Source organism: Macrobrachium rosenbergii, chromosome 16, assembly GCF_040412425.1.
Source record: "Macrobrachium rosenbergii isolate ZJJX-2024 chromosome 16, ASM4041242v1, whole genome shotgun sequence".
Classification (NCBI taxonomy): domain Eukaryota; kingdom Metazoa; phylum Arthropoda; class Malacostraca; order Decapoda; family Palaemonidae; genus Macrobrachium; species Macrobrachium rosenbergii.
Window position 1 is genome coordinate 64,150,728 of NC_089756.1, and position 17,321 is coordinate 64,168,048.

At 35.6% G+C, this 17,321-nt stretch overlaps 1 protein-coding gene, 1 long non-coding RNA gene and 1 pseudogene across 4 annotated transcripts in view; 1 reads left to right on the forward strand and 2 right to left on the reverse strand.

The window, feature by feature from the left end:
- The window catches only part of LOC136847480 (transmembrane protein 8B-like), a 910,690-nt gene that overhangs the window by 842,174 nt on the left and 51,195 nt on the right, over positions 1–17,321 (forward strand). The window lies entirely within an intron of this gene.
- On the reverse strand, positions 169–2,354 carry LOC136847492 (E3 SUMO-protein ligase KIAA1586-like; annotated as a pseudogene).
- Positions 4,616–6,657, reverse strand: LOC136847479 (uncharacterized). Its single transcript, XR_010855765.1, has 3 exons — positions 6,548–6,657; positions 5,929–5,999; positions 4,616–5,643 (listed from the first exon to the last, which is right to left on the reverse strand). It is a non-coding gene; the product is annotated as an uncharacterized lncRNA (long non-coding RNA).

Below are 17,321 nucleotides of genomic sequence, written 5' to 3' on the forward strand. Positions count from 1 at the left end.
CTGATACCTGGGCCGAAAAGCAAATTGGAATGTTTATATCCGGGCAGGCGGTACTCCCGCCTCCCGGACAGTAGTTAACTGCCTAACCACCTTGTTTGAAGTTCAATGGCCGTTTCCAGCCTATGCCAGAAAGCAATCCCTAATGTAAAGGACCTCGGGTTTGTATAGTTAGGAAAAATTCAATTTACTTTTAAAAATTGTTATCTTTAATGGCCTCCATTGCTCAAGTACTCTTGATACAGCTTGGTGGAGGGACAGCCAACGTGTCTGACTCAGATGGAGAAGGGGCTTGACGTCACAAAATTCTTGAAATTCTTTAAATTCATGTTTTCGTTTAGCACTGTGAGCAAAGAATGCATAAATTTCCCTTACCAGATCCTCACAGTGCCTTGGGAGTGTCCTCGCTGCTTCCAATGCACATAAGTGGATGGAATGACATATACATTTAAAAATTGTTATACCTGGCAAAGTTTCCTTTAGTCTACTGCACACAGAGTTGTTTTGTCCCATCAAGTTTGAAGCGCCGTCTGCTGCAAATCCAATAAAATTATCAGATGGAATGTTATTTCCGGCAAGGCATCCTATAAGCATATTATATAAATTTTCACCTGTGGATCCTGCTGTCGGGAATTTCGAACTGATCATTCGAAGTCCCCGCCATTTAACTTCACAAGTGTTGCATTAAATTGGGGCAAGACTGAGGGATCTCGCGGGCAGTTCATTGTGCAGAAGGTTGTCCAATACGCGACAGAGCTAAGAAGTAATTCTTAAATGCCTGGAGGGGAAGGAGCGCATCTTATAGTAATGAAGACACTATGAATTTTCATTAATGAATATGATTTGCTATTCCCTAGTACGAGCTAAATTGTCTATGTAGAGATTTGGAGCCAAGGACTCCGTAGCCATTCAAGAATTTGCAGATTACGGCCTTCAGCCAGAACTTCGAGTCAATTCATTGATCCCAGATGATAACTTAACTGTCATTCTTCCTATTCACAAGTAAAGTAGATTCATTGATCTCCGTAATGCCTAAATAAGCGATGATTCCCGCCTGAATTACAAGGATTCTGTAGTTTACGCGGGAAAGCGTAAGTTTCCTTTGAAGTAGGGCGAAGCGACGCCTCATTCCTGCCCTAGTCCTGAACGTTGTAAGTACCGTGATGTTTTAGTGTCTCTCTCTCGATTCTCTAGCAGCCATCGCCATACCAGGTCGAATTCCGTAGTAACTGTGAGTTATCTTTATCCACGTATAGATGTGTCATCCTTACGATGAGGAACTTGATTTGCGCAGCAAACGAAAGCTGCAAGTGTAAGAATGTCATTTAGTTGTAGTTTAGAGTAAATAGTTCTTGATTTGTTGTGTTTTTTCGTCCAGTCGTGGACTTAGTGTCTTTCAAGCACATGATATCAAAGACCCTAAGGGCTACCAAGTAACAAAGCCCAGAGAGCTTTCAGGTTCCTTGAATTGGATTAAGAAACTGCGTGTGCAGTGGAAATTTGCTATTAACGATTAATCAGTGTTGGTTCTTGATGCACATTGGCTTAGCCGCCCGTGATGCTCTTTCATTCATGATTCAGTATTGTTAATGGGTTTAAATGTTTATTTTTTGTAATAAAACTGTAATTTGTAGACCAAATTTTATTGAATCCCACCCAGATAGTTTTAGAGAGTGCGCCTCCTCAAGGCCTTGTCATCGGCCCATAACATCAGGGCACTAATCAGAACAAAAATAATAAAAGTCGAAGAAAATCCAGACAGTTGCTACCGTAAACATCTTTTAAATCCAACATATCTGTGCAGATCGCATTAGTCTGAGGATCGTAATATCGAACAGTGATTGCAAATGATTTGTTAGTAGTTATATCAGTTATCTCATCCACAATAACTGAAAACTTGTTGCTTCTGAGTTTCGTAATCAAATGCTGACCTGAAATGTTGGCTAACCCTTTAACAACCTCAGTACATTTTGTTCGTCACATAGACATACTTTGGGCAATGGGAGAGTCAGGAAACATTTTTTTATGCAAATCATTGAGATGATCAGCAAGGGTGAAAGGTAAGTTATGTTCTGCCAGAAAACATGCTAATAATATGGTGGCGTATCCCACACCACTGAGAATAGGTGCTGTTCCTAGGGGTGCCTCAGGTGGAGAAGGCACTTAATTTTTTTTACTTGCATTGGTAGCGTGTGACTTCGTCCTCTTGTGCCTCCAACATCGTTGTGATCTCAGCACCAACTGGTCTCTTACAGGTACGGCAGTATGCCTTCGTTGCATCCCTCCATCTTAGATAACCATGGTTGGAATTCAGGAATCTCCAGCCATGCATCCCTAAAAGTACCCTTCGTGGCCATGTTGTAAGGCTGTAACAAAATTATGTGCGAATAATCAGTATCTGATACCTTTTCATATGTGTGTATGTATGATGCGTGTATGTGTGTATGTGTATTAAATTTTCCCTCTGTTACAATATACAGTAGGTCTTATGTCCAATGTACCGCAGCTAACACATGTAAAAGAACTTCCATCTCTCAAAATTACATATCACTGAATAAAATGCAAGATTTCAGAAAACCAAAAGACGTACATTTGCAGGTGGCACAACACACAAGTGAGCCACGTATGACGCCAACACTTAACACCTCTGGAAATTACGGTGGGCACTGCAATAAATTAAATCAATAGGTCAGCAATAAATACCTACCATGTGATAAATAACAGGCCGATTGGATAAGTTAGGAACCAACCACACAAAAACAATATTGCAGCATTACACCCAGCATATATTACATTACATTATAATAATCTTCATAGTGATCAACAGCTTTACGAATAACTATTTTTAATGCTATCCCTATTTAACATTAAAGAAAATGGGATATTGATAATTATCATCATTGAAAAAGTAACTAAAATGTGGCTAACCATAGTGCAACACATGAGCATTTATAACGAATATCATACCAATAAACTCTAGACGACTTTCAAAGTGGCAATGCGAAGAGATAATTATGTAAATTGTCCTGTCTATATCTCCTATGACAAGACAGGCAATGGGTGTGACATCCATATCAGTCGAGTGAGTGGCCAGGAATGACAAGCAGAAATACAGGTGCTCCTGACACTAATTACTGCCACGTCAGGATGACTCGCTAATATTTTAAAATGTTTGTAAATTGTAGCAGTAATAAAAAGGTAGTCATTAAAACGCTTCAATATGTGTTTATTAAAATGTTTATTGGAAAAAATCGCCAGCAATCTAACTGCAAAGGTTTTTCGGAATACTTCCCCAATGACGTCATAATACGTCATTGTCGCCATGTTTTTTCCGAGCTAGCAGACGAAACACTACCAACCGGCACCGCTCACTGCTGCCATCTGCCAGTCCTTTGAGAACCATTTCCAGCTGGCTTCTTGAGGTACTACGTCTTTACATAGCCGGCACTTTTTTTTTTTTTTTTACCACGGCAGCTGTTAAACTAACGCAAACTGCTCGTTGTGTTTAAAGTGCTGTTGTGTAAGTGTAGTTAAATAATGAAATGCCTAAATATCAGGCATTTTACATTTAAGCTTCCATTAATGCATTATCTCTTTACATGAACGAACTCTACATAGTTCGGGGAAACGATAAAAAACAATAAATAAAAGACAGTTTGGAAAATAGTTAACTTTCTTAACCGGAATTTTCTGGTTGGGTGGAACTGGGTCAATACTGCCAATAGCAGAGTCACTCAAGATCAAACTGAATCTTTATTCCAGCCTTCTTTTTATAATGCTAGGCAGGCCATAAGTTTATTCATTTAAAAAATTCGATGTGAGTCATATTTGATTTTCACATGACGAATGACGAACCAAAATATGGACAGAACTAATTTTTAATCGCTAAAATCCAGAAGACCAATCTTTGCTCAGCATATATCAACATCCCGGGATGAAATTTTTATTGCCTTCCATTCGTTCAGGTTGGTCGTAATTAGAATTCATAGAACGAGCTTTTTTGTTTTCGACCAAATGCTGTATCCGAATAAATTGCCAGTCAACAGGAAGTCTGAAAGCACATCCTTCCCCAAAAACCATCCGGTCGCAGGGAAACAATTCAGGTCAGGTTGATTTAATCTCAAGGAAGAGGTATTAGAAAATCTCGGTCCTCCAAGAAACGTTGTTCGTAGTAGTTTACCTATTCTTGAAAGTCATTTCAAACAGTAAAGGAAAAAAACTATTATTCTTCAGATACAGAAAAAAGTAACGCTTCTGTACGGTGCTTAAGTAAGGAAAAAAGTTTGTTCTGAGAGAGAGAGAGAGAGAGAGAGAGAGAGAGAGAGAGAGAGAGAGAGAGAGAGACAGACAGACAGACAGACAGACAGACAGACAGACAGAGAGAATGACTGGGCAGGGAGAGTGAATTAGCCTCAAAAGGACAAGATGTATGAAAGCATCATATATTCCTACAGATATCGCAATAGCTGTTTCATATAATAAGATTTTACTGAATAGAATAACATCGCATCAATCCCAAATATGCTTCTGTTACGTCATTATTTTTTTTGCACATGAAAGGACGAAGGCCACTTTACATAATTATATAATCGATATACAACCAGAATAAAACCAGCGATTTTCTGCTGAAGCTGATCTTTATTGGCTGAATTGGTCCATTATTTCGTCATATTTCACCAAACAAAAAGAAACAACAAAAAATATGGTAGACTAAGAATTAATGACTGTATGAAGTATTTTGCAAACATAATAATTGCATATGTTAAGACAAACGAAAGCACTCGTTGATGGGCACACAATATTTTTGTTTTGAAGCATAATAGGCATAAATTTATAGAAATTTTAACCCATTTCACATAAGAATGATACCCTATGGTGTAAGACAGGTGGAATGTTAATATGATGTTTCTCAAAAGAATGACAGAAATTGTGTCCAGTAAAAGCCATTAAGATTTTCGAAGTCTTGCTGGTCGAATTTTGTGGAACATATTCTTGTACGGTGTATTTCTGTATCTCAACCATGTAAGACATGTCTGGAAAATGTATCTGGTTTGCTGGTAAACGCCTAATTTCAAAATCTAAAATAAGAAAGTTGTTATACCCACCTCTACTATATTACAGAATAACTCAATATTCCACAACTTATTTAATGATTACATAATTTATATTCTATTTCATCCACCTGCGTAAAACATTTGTAGCTTTCAGCATTTTGATCTACCTATACTTAATAAATTGCGCCGAGTTATTGCTTTGATATTTCAGATAATTAGAATGTGAAGCAAATTTCCTATACTGTCTCAAAACTCATTTGAAATCAACTACTGAATCACAAAAGTTACAGCCTTGAAATTTTAAAGAATCACTTTGTGAAACGAATTTCCTGCAATATCTCTAAACTAATTTGCAATCAACCGTTAGCCTAAATGACAAAGGTGAAATCAGGTGCACATTCCATCTACTGCCAAAGCCTCGGTGTCCCTATCCACAAACACATATGGAAGATGGGCAGAATGGATTCTCCTGTCGTGTCGAAGACAATTGATTGTGCACCACTCATCCAAGAGAGCTTCTCCAGCCAAGGGACCTGTTGCGTAGCAGACCACGGGTGCTTCTGTGATCTGTCTCTTCAGCAATGATTCTGGTCTGTCGTTAGAAAATCTATGTTAAGGTCATGAAAAGAAAAGAAACTTTCTGATTATTGGAAATGTCTCCGTAGGGCGTATTACATAAGTATTACTCTAGGAAAAAATTTATGAAGATCTCTTTATTGAAAACAAAACGAAAGACTACATTTGTAAACAATTCGCGTTCTGCCTTAATGGACTGAGTTTCCGTAACTTCAATAAACACTGACCAGTGAACAAAAACATAAAGAAATAGGTTGATTTTTTTCATTTTACAAATTTCAACTAAAACTTTTTTACTTACTCATGTTTCTTCGTATCAAATTCGGAAGGAGATTCAGCTTTGCGTCCCTGGACCGAGCAAGAGGCCAACACCTGGAAGGATCTTCAAAATGAACATTTGTTTTGACTGAAAAAATTTGTTTGAGGTCACACTTTTTGCAGAAATCTCACAATGCTAGAAACTGCAATTCGGCATTGTAATCAAACATACGTGTATGAATCTGCAAAGTCAATATAGGTTACTTCATGTAATCCATGAAGAAAATCCTGTTATATTAATACTGGTTTCCAGAGAGGTCTGTTCATTTTTGGTTTTTGATGAATAATAACTGCTTTTCCAAGTCTTGTCTTGTGGCTGCAATTTCACAGCAAATGAATGTTTTATTTAAGGAGAAGCGAAGCGTTCGATATCTAATAACAATGTTTGCAGCTGACCTTTTCACTCATTTTCGGTCACGTAATGACCTTATTCAGTTGGTTTCTGTTCACAACATCATTTATAATATCAGACTTTTTTTAGTTTACAGAATTATGTCTCGCAGAACAAAAAACAACAACAGCATATTTACGTGCAAGAAAGTATATGCATTAATTTCTTAAGCATGAGAAAAAGGAAGAAGTAGGGAGATACAATTACTCACAGCAATCAGGAAGAAATTCAGGAAACGTCGTGACATCATTCTTCTTGGAAAACTGAAACAATGCGAAGGAAATTCTCAGATAATCTATTTTTGTATGGTGAGCACATTTGTGAGGCGAAATAGGTTATTCAGAAGGCTCTCTCTCTCTCTCTCTCTCTCTCTCTCTCTATCCCAAACACACACACACACACACACACACATTTGTAAATATATGATTAATTTAGGTTAATAAACTATATATTATAGGTTATTTTGCTGGTTTTGTTGTTCTATATTTATATATATATCTTATATATATAGTATTTCCAGTCCATTTCTCTATAATATGATGATGGAGCCTGATGAACTGAGGTGTGATTCTATATACAAAAAAAAAATATATATATATATATATATATATATATATATATATATATATATATATATTTTCATTATATATTGCCTTGTAATATGTATATCATTCTATGATTTTGATATATTTAATATTTTTATAAGGTATTATGTGTAATGATAATAATTGTTGAAGAAAAATCATATGTAGTGTAGCATGTCAGATCTCAAAAGATAGTTAATGATTTGCAAAGGTAACTTAACAGAAATAATTTAAAATTGGTAACTATGTTTTTATTAGTAATTTATACTGGCTTTAGAATCAAATATGCGCTTTATCCCTACGTATCAGTTTTAACTGTACAAACTTGTATTTTTGTTTGTCGATGTTTTAGATTAAGTTGTTATTCGTGACATGAAATAATGAAGATCTTGATTTTTCGTGACATAAGAATGGCATCTATTGATTCTTTAGGAACTTGTCTGTGGGGTTTTGTGTCAGTTCAAGAAAAGACAAATGTTTTGTAACCTTGTTTCAGTTGTACTGTTTTATTTTTTGTACACAAAAACTACTAAAAACTTTACATTTTACAATTCATCTAAAATGTTTTAAATTGCGTAAGCATTTAGCTGTTTTGCTGATGAGCATATATTGTGATTCTTTAGGTTGAGATGTCAATATTAAGGAAAATCAAAATTTGTCCCATTTACAAATTTTTGTTCAGTTTAATCAATCATGCTTTTTGTAAAATAAATTTAATATCTCACACTAATAACCATGTGTTGTAGGATTACATTGATTCAAATGATCATGTATTGTTCTGTAGTCGTCTATATATTGTTTCATATTCCCACTGGAATATCTATAGTTTGCTCATTCTGACATATTTTTTTTTTTTTTTTTTTTTTTTTTCATGATGTCTCTCTCTCTCTCTCTCTCTCTCCTATAATTTTGAGATATTTATTTTAACATGTGTTAGGATAATGATTTTGTGGTCATGTTTGTTGGCATTAGCTTTTGAGATCTGATTACATAGGAAAAGTTGTTAATACAATTTTAATAGTGCCCAACAAAAATAGTGTGTTTTGATAAAATATTTAACAGCTGTGCTGGTTTTTCCAAAGGGCTTGTTTTCATTTCAATTGTCATTGTGTAAGGTAAAGTGAATTTTTTATTATGATACCATGGTATGAAAACAAACGCCGGTATATTAGGAAATTTTCATGTTGTAGTGAAATTATTATTGAGATAAATCTTTTTGTCATATTTTTGTGTGTTCAAAACGTTTTGCTGTCTGACAATTTCTTGATTTTCACACCCAAATATGTTTTGGTGATTTATAATTGTTTCATTGGAATTTAAAATTTGTTTCATTCTGATTTCTGAGACCATTTAGTTGGTTATTTCTTCATTCCTAATTAATTTAACATTACATAATTTTTTTCATTTAACATTTTCATTTATCTAAGATTTTTTTTAAGGTCTTGAGTAATTCTTGATAGTTTAAATTTTGCTTGATTAATTTAAATTTTTGATAAATTAAAGTTTTGTGATTTTAGTTTTGTTTAATAATTTAATTCAAGAAGTTAATTGAAATTTTGTGTTGTTTTCAAGTAATAGTAAATTTTTTCAGATTTTGAATTCTTTTCTATTTAAATTTCTTTAATTTGAAAAAATAAATTTTTGTATTTAACATTTTTTAAAAACAGTGTTTCATTTATTGACCACCAGTGATAGTAATTTAACATTGCATATTTGATTTTGAGCAAAGTGATAAACATTTTTTGTTAAATCTTTAGTTTTGCTTGATAGTTTGAATTGCTTGATTAATTTAAACAGTTAAAGTTTTTTTGATGGAGTGATGCCATAATTTACTCAAGAATTATTGAATATTTCTTGTTTAATTATTTATACCTCACATTGTTTTGAAAAACTTAGTTTGATTTTTTCAACTTTGATAAATTTTTGTATTTTTTTTACAGGGATCACTGTTACCTTTAGAGTACTCAGTTGTAACAATTAATGTTATGAGAGTTCAGGTATCTGGCTGAAGTGAGGTATATTTTTGAATTTTGAGATTAGTTGTGTAATAACCAGGTACTTGATACGCATCGTGACATTATATTGTTTGGTGCCCAGACCCGGGAACAAAACAAAATATCACTCTGGTTTATGGTTTATACTGGTGGTGTTAGGGATATATTTTGATAGGAGAGTGACCACATAGTTATTTTTTGCTTTGTATTGTGAATTATTTAGTTGAGTAACTTAGAGAAAATGGCTCTGTTCAATGTTCCACTCCTTCCATCCAAGAGTTATCTGAATCCAACCTGACTAAGGCACAGTGGATTGCTTTAGCAGTAGCATGTGGGGGTAATGTGTCTAGTGGTATGATTAAGGCACAAATCAAATATATTGCAATCCAAGCATTGATGGACTCTGGTAAAGTAGATGAAGAGTTAGGAGAGGCACAAGAATTGTTGAATGCAGCTGAGGCAGAATTTACAGATAAACATGAGCAAAAGAAAGAGAAAAGTGATGCAGAAGCAGAACTTAGACGTATAGAAGCAGAAGAAAATTTGATTAAGCTGAGGATACAGGCTGAAAGAGAAAATGAAGACAGAAAGAGAAGATAGAGAGAGAGAAAGAAAGAGAAGAAAGAAAAAGCAGAAGAAGACAAAGAGCAAAGAAGGAAGAGAAAAAGCAAGACATGAAAGGAGATGGAGTTAATAAAAGCTCGATCCACATTACCTGTAACACCATCTAACCCTACTCAAGGTAATTCAGACCCTGTATTTGATGTAGTAAGAGTGTTAATTCCAAAATTTACAGAAGAAGCTCCAGATGAGTTTTTGATCACTTTTGAAAAATTGGCTTCAGGTATGGGATGGCCAGAAGATAAATGGTCAGTCTTGTTACAGAGTGTTCTCATTGGTAAAGGAAGAAGTGCCTATTTAGCCTTATCAGCTGATCAGTTTAAAGAGTACAAGGTACTCAAACATAATGTGCTGCAAGTTTACCAGATGACCCTGAATATTATAATGAAAGATTCAGATCTTTGAGAAAGGATGACAAGATAACTTTCTTGGATTATGCTTACAAAGTAAGAAGATGTTTTAAACGATGGCTTGAGGCTGCTAAAGTTAAATCTGTGGATGAACTTGAGGAGTTGGTAGTCCTTGAGCAATATCTTAGAGGAATTCCTGAACACATAAGAGCCTATTTAAGAGAGAGAGAGAGGTTAAGAAACTTGACAAAGCTGCTACATTGAGTGAAGATTTTAATATAATTTCTAGCAAAAGAAATTATAATGTCAAGTACCAGAACCAACAATGCACAGGTTTCAGATCTCATCCAAATTTCAGGAACATTACAACTGGAAATCCTTCTAGTGGCTATGCCAATACAAAGTCAGGTAAACCCCTCAGCAATTGAATGTTAAATCCACATCATCCAGTTTCTCGAGACAGCTACCGAAGACTAATGTTTTCTGCTTCAAGTGTGGAAGAGTAGGACACTACAGTCGAGATTGTTACCAGACACAACAGCAGATCAAACCAGTTGGCCACGCGGCTAAAGGTAACCAGGTGAAAAAGACTGCCAAGAGCAGTGTGGGGAAGACTAAGACTAAACAAGCAGAGTGTTTAGCAACCAGAGTAAATGTAACCTCAAGCAGTGAGTGGCTGAGCAGCTTGTAGGCTTTTAAACCATATATCTATGAAGGTACACTGTCAACTCAAGGAGGGAGTATGCGGGTACTAGTCAAGGTATTCTGTGATACTGGGAGTAACCATAGTGAGGTAGTTTGTGGTGCTCGCCCACAGTTGGAGAAGAATCTTACCAGAGATTAGGTTATTTTGAAGGGTATAGGAGGAGAAGAAGTAACTCCTATATGCCGCTTGTACCTGTCGTGAGAATTGGTGACAGGGAATGTTGATTTTGCTGTAAAGGACTCGCTAGCTGTTGAAGGTGTACATGTTTTACCGGGTAATGAAGTTGGTGGTGTACCCTTTGTTCCTTGTCCTATAGTGACAGACAAACCTTTGAGGATTAGTCCTACGGTAGATTTAGAGAGGAAAAGCCCCCACCTGTTTCCAAGTTGTGTAACTACCAGGAGTATGATGAGAACTATGTCTGCAAGTGAAGAAACTGAGGATTTACCTGCACCAGAAGGATCAAGTGAAGGATCTTTGAGGTTAGAAGAGCTGTTCCAGAAAAGTGAAGTTGCCCTAGCAATGAAGAGATTTCCCAAGAAGAAGAGGATCCTGTTGTTCTTAAAGAGACTCAGAGTAGTCAGAGTGTTCCTGAAGATAGTACTGAAACTGCAGTAGCAGAGTTAGCAGATATTGAGAATTAAGCCCTTGAAGTTGGTCAGGTGATTAGAGAGAAGCTAATGTAACTACAGAAGAGGGATACAACGTTAGCTGATTTGTTCTTCAGAGTTGTTGATCAAGAAGAGATGCAACAAACTCATACCTGTTATTATCTAAAAGAAGGATTGCTAATGAGGAAGCATCGACCTCCAGATATACCAGGAAATGCTGAATGGGGTGAATATCATCAAATTTTGATTCCATATCCATTGAGGAAACAAGTGTAGCAGTAGCACATGAGTCTGGACATATGGGAATCAGGAAGACTGTTAAGAAGATTATGAAGTATTTTTTCTGGCCTGGACTTCACAAGGATGTTAGCAAATTTTGCAGAGTGTGTCACACATGCCAGATAGCTGGAAAACCGAATGAAACCATTCAGAAAGCCCCCTACAACCCATAGAAGTTAGAGGAGAGAACCCTTTAGCAAGGTAATTATAGATGTGGTTGGGCCACTTCCGAAAAAAAGAAAGGAAATGAATATCTGTTAACATTAATGTCCAGTACAAGGTATCCTGAGGCGATTCCTGTAAGAAGAATAAGTGCAAAGGTAATTGCTGAGAAGTTGGTGGAGTTTTTCTCCAAGTTTGGAATACCAGAAATTGTGCAAAGTGATAGAGAACGAACTTTACTTCAAAATTATTCCAGGATGTGATAAACTTGTTAGGAGTAAAACAACAGTTATCAACTGCTTATCATCCAGAGACTCAAGGAGCCTTGGAAAGGTTCCACCAGACATTGAAAAGTATGTTAACAAAATATTGTAATGAATCAGGAAGAGAATGGGATGCTGGTTTACCTTTAATGTTATTTGAAGTTAGGAATGCTTATCAAGAGAGTATGGAATGTTCACCAAATGAAATGATTTTTGGTCGTGATGTGAGAGGTCCATTGAAGATTCTTGCAGAGCATTGGGAAGAAAATCAAGAGGAAATCCAAGGAGAATATGTGAAGAATTTGAGGAAAAGGTTAAGAGAAATTAGAAAATTCTCTTTTGAAAATCTGAAAATAAGTCGAGAAAATGAAAAGAAAGTATGATGTTAAAACTAAGCTAAGAAGTTTTAGTGTAGGACAGCAAGTTCTAGTGTTTTTACCAGTGAAAAGATTTCCCCTTACCAATAAGTTTCAAGGTCCTTATAGGATAATAGAGAGGTTAAGTGATCGAACTTATGTGATTGAAACACCAGGAAGAAGAAAACGACAGAGGAAGATACATGTGGAATCTTTTGAAACCTTACTTCTCAGAGACTAAAACTGAAACAGTGTCAATAACACAGACAACTTCATCTACAGAGGACGATGATGGCTGAATTGGGAGCTGAAAACAAGATTAACAATTCTTCAATATTAGAAAATTTTGGAAGATAAACTAAAACATCTGAGTGTTGAGCAAAGTAGTGAATTGAGGTGATTTAAAGTTTCCCTGAAATTTTTGCAGATGTACCTAGGTGTACCGATCTGACAAAGCATGAGATAAAGATCAGAGAAGATGGAAAACCTTTTAAACAGAGAGCTTATCACTTATCACCTTTTCATCAAGATGTTTTGAAGAAAGAAGTTGAGTATTTGTTGCAGCATGGATTAGCAGAACCTAGTTCAAGTCATTATAGCTCTTCTTGTGTGTTAATGAAGAAACCATATAGCTCATTTGGAATGTGTACTGATTATAGGAAATTGAATTCCATCAATGTGGCTGATAATTATCCCTTGCCTCTTATTGATCAATTACTCGATAATATTGGGCAAGCCAAATTTGTTTAGATAGACTTGTTGAAAGGATATTATCAAATTCCCTTAAATGAGACTGCTAAGTTGCTGTCAGCTTTCATTACTCCTTTTGGAGTGTATCAATACACTGTTTTGCCATTTGGTCTGATGAATGCACCTGCAACATTCCAACGAGTGATGGATCAGCTGCTAGGATCCATAGAAGGAGTTGGTGTATACCTTGATGACATTGTGATTTATTCTAATACATGGGAAGAACATCTGAAGGTTTTAAGGAAAGTTTTCAAGAAATTATGGGAAGCAGGACTAACAATCAACATACAAAAAAGTGAGTTTGGAAAGGCAGCTGTTCAGTATCTGGGATTTGAAGTTGGAAAAGGCCTTCTCGCTCCTGTTAACTCTAATGTAGAAGGTATCCGTAAGGCAACCCCTCCCACTATGAGGAAACAGCTACAAAGATTTTTGGGCATGGCTGGATTTTGTCTCTGATTCTGTCCAAATTTCTCAAAATTCTCAGTTCTTAACCAGTTCTAAAAAAATTTTCAAGACTCCAGTCAAGAATCATTTCAAGTTAAAGCCATTAACTTCAAGACTAGTGCTTCAAGTCCAGACTTCAATAAAAAGTTTGTGATACAAGTTGATGCATTGGACTGTGGAATTGGAGCTGTTCTACTCCAAGAAGATGACAGCAGTATTCTGCATCCAGTGTGCTTCATGTCTTCAAAGTTGAAAAAACACCAGAAAACTTACTCAACAATCGAAAAAGAAACATTAGCATTAATCACAGCATTGAAAAAGTTTGGTGTATGTGAACCGACCTAGGAATGAAGAAACTTTAGTGTTGTCGACCACAACCCCATCTCATTTATCAGTAAAATCAAAAATAATAATCAGAGACTGACCAGGTGGTCTTTATGTCTACAGCCGTATAATGTAAAAGTGAAACACGTTTCAGGAGAAAATAATGTCATAGCAGATTATTTTTCCCGTTGTGAATTGCTGGATTCAAATCCTGGATAACTAATCTTCTGGGGGGAGGAATTTCATGATATTGCCTAGTAATGTGTATATCGTTCCATGATTTGGATATATTTACTATTCTGGTTATAAAGTTTTATGTGTATAATGATAATAATTGTTGAAGTATTATATGTAGTGTAATGTCAGATCTCAAAAGAGGTAGTGATTTGGGTAATTTAACAGCGTAATTTAAAATTGGTAATACGTTTTAATAGTAACGTAGTATGTGGTCGCACATTTTATCCCCTAGCAATTAGTTTTCTGTACTTGTGATTTTGTATGTCATGTTTTGGTTCAGTTGTTGTGGCGAGAAATAATGAGTTAATGAGTGAAAGAATGGCAATCAAGTCGTGTAAGGTTTTGTCTCATATGAGATATTTCGAATAGTTTCATGTAATGTTTCATGTACTGTTCTGAAAACCAACTTTGGTTCTTCGTCTTGTTTTGAAAGTATGCCGTTTGTGGCTGCCAGCTGCCGTCAAGTCACATAACCCCCTTTTTGAGAGTAAATGCACGTATCTCAGTCGATTACGTCATGTTTTGTAGGATTGCGTTGCTCTGATCACATATTGTTCTGATGTCATCTGATTGTTTCATTTCCCACTGGAATCCTAAAGTTTGCTCATTCTGACATCAGAGACCGTTAGTCTCTCTCTCTCTCTCTCTCTCTTCAAAAGAGAGGAATTTTAACATAGGATATTTGTGGTCACTGGTGTTAATCCTAGCTTTTGAGATCTGAATTTAGGAAAAGTTGTAACGGTGCCCAACAAAAAGTATGTTTTGTGAATCTAAAGCAGCTGATTTTGTAAAGGTTTTCACAAGCTTTTGTAAGGTCAAGTGAATTTTACTTATTATTACCATGGTATAATAAGGTATATTAGGGAAATTTTGCCTTAGTGAAATTATTATTGGTAAATCTTTTGTGTATATTTTTGTGTGTTTTGTGTCTGCAATTTCTTGATTTTTCACATTTTATATGTTGGTGATTTAACATTTATTTACTTAGCAATTTAAATATTTCTTAATAATTTAACATTGCATACTTGATTTAATTTTCATTTACTAAGATTTTCTTTTCAGGTCTTGAGTAATTCTTGATAGTTTAAATTTTGCTTGATTAATTTTTCTTGATAAATTAATGTTTTGTGATTTAGTTTTGTTTAATAATTAACTCAAAAATTAATTAAATTTGTGCTTTCAAGTAATAGTAAATTTTTTTCACATTGTGAATTCTTATTATAAATTTTGAATTTAAAAATAAAATTTTGTATTTAATGTATTTAAAAACAGTGTTTCATTTGTTGACCACCAGTGGTACGATTAATTGTGTGCATAAGGCAAAGTGATAAACATGTTTTGTTCCTTTAGTTTTGCTGAAGTGAATTAAGACCAAGGAAACAGTTAAAGCTGTTTGATGGAGTGATGCCCTGTTACTGAGTATATTTCTTGTTTAATTGTTGCCACCTCACACTTGTTTTGATAAACTTAGTTTGATTTTTTAAGTGATTAATAAGCTTTTTTTAAGGGATCACTGTTACCTTTAGAGTACTCAGTTGTAATTTTTATTGTTATGAGAGTTCAGGTATCTGGCTGAAGTGAGGTAAATTTTTAAATTCTGTGATTAGTTGTGATAACTAATAATATATATATATATATATATATATATATATATATATATATATATATATATATATATATATATATATATATATATATATATATATATATATATATATGACATTTTTATCACACCATGATTTATATACAATCATGAAGCTACAAATGTCGCTTAATATCAAATCCACGCTGCCTCAGGAATATCCCTGATGTATATATATATATATATATATATATATATATATATATATATATATATATATATATATATATATATATATATATAACAATTTTGTATTTTTCCTAACATAGGAACCTGAGTTCTTTACATAAGATTTAGCTTGTGAACTTGAGCTGGAATGACTGTTTTAACTTTCAGACAAGGTCATTAACTAATGATGGTGGGGCGGGGAAGCCCTGCCCACTTGCTGGTCAGCACTCCACTTTGCCTATCAGCCCAGGTGCCTGAATGAGTGGTGGCTGAGGTGGGACATAAATTTAAACAACTCAGGTTTGTGTGTTAGGAAAAATACAAATTACTCTAGAAATTTGCTATATGGTGCGGTGAGTCTGGGTAAAACTCTGCACCAACTGGTTAGTTCTTCCCACCCAGGAAAACCTTCCTGGTCTAGGGGAGCTAAGAAAGATAATTCCACACATCTAGCTTGTTGAACATGTGGGATGTTGCAGTTGCTAGACTTATGGGCTTGAAGTAGTGAGTTTGCATCCTTACCTTAACAAAGGCTTGGAGAAACCCAATAGTGTCAGAGACAATAAAGCATGCTAATAAAGCATACACGTTTGTTTCATTGTCAATCCCTTTCTCCCCTTGTCTAGAGAGAGGCTGGGGTACATGCATCTAAACAATCTACAAAAAGAAGAAAGACAGGGTGCCCCTGTCATGCTGACTCACCTACATGACTCGTCTGTCCAGCATGTGACGGCTCGCCACCTGCCTTTGTGCCCTGTGAGAGAGAAAGGTAAAAGAGAAAAGGGAGGAGACTAGTTGCTCATACACATTCTCTCTCACTAACTGAACACCTTAGGCGAGATGCTGTGTCCCTGTAGGGGAGTTGGGTGAGCTACACAACTTGTTAAGCAGCCTCCACAGGACCCAAGGAAAACGTGTAGAAGGACATATGGGCAATGTTCTGAAGGTAGAACGCTTTTACTACCTGTTGACCAACAGGTTCTTCTGGAATGTGAGGGATGGGGCGATGCCCCTAGCCCTCATGCCCAGGTCGCACTCCCATCTACCTCGTTAGACGAGAAGTACACCGGCTTGATCATCTCACGAAGCCAGAAAGAGATTGTGTTCTTGGACACCTCTTTCTTGGCTGAGCAAGTACTAACGAAAAGGCATCGACACTCAGGCCTGCGATGTTATTCCCTTACTCCCCCCCCATACCACCAGTTACCTAAACTGTTACCAAGTTCATTGATCTTCCCGACTTGCACTTTGCTGTTGTATCTATATTAGACTACAGTACTTTCAAGTTCTCCCCGAGTAAATCCTACAAGTCAGAATTGCGATCAACTATACGTCTCATGTCTCCACTGTGATTGGGTGACCATGTGGAATGCAGTGAAAATATAAGTGACAATAAATAAAAATCGTTTTTATCAAATCGACCTTTTTGTAAGCAGTCATTCACCCCTTTCCTTAGACTGAGCCAACATGCTTTTGAATATATAGATTTTAGCT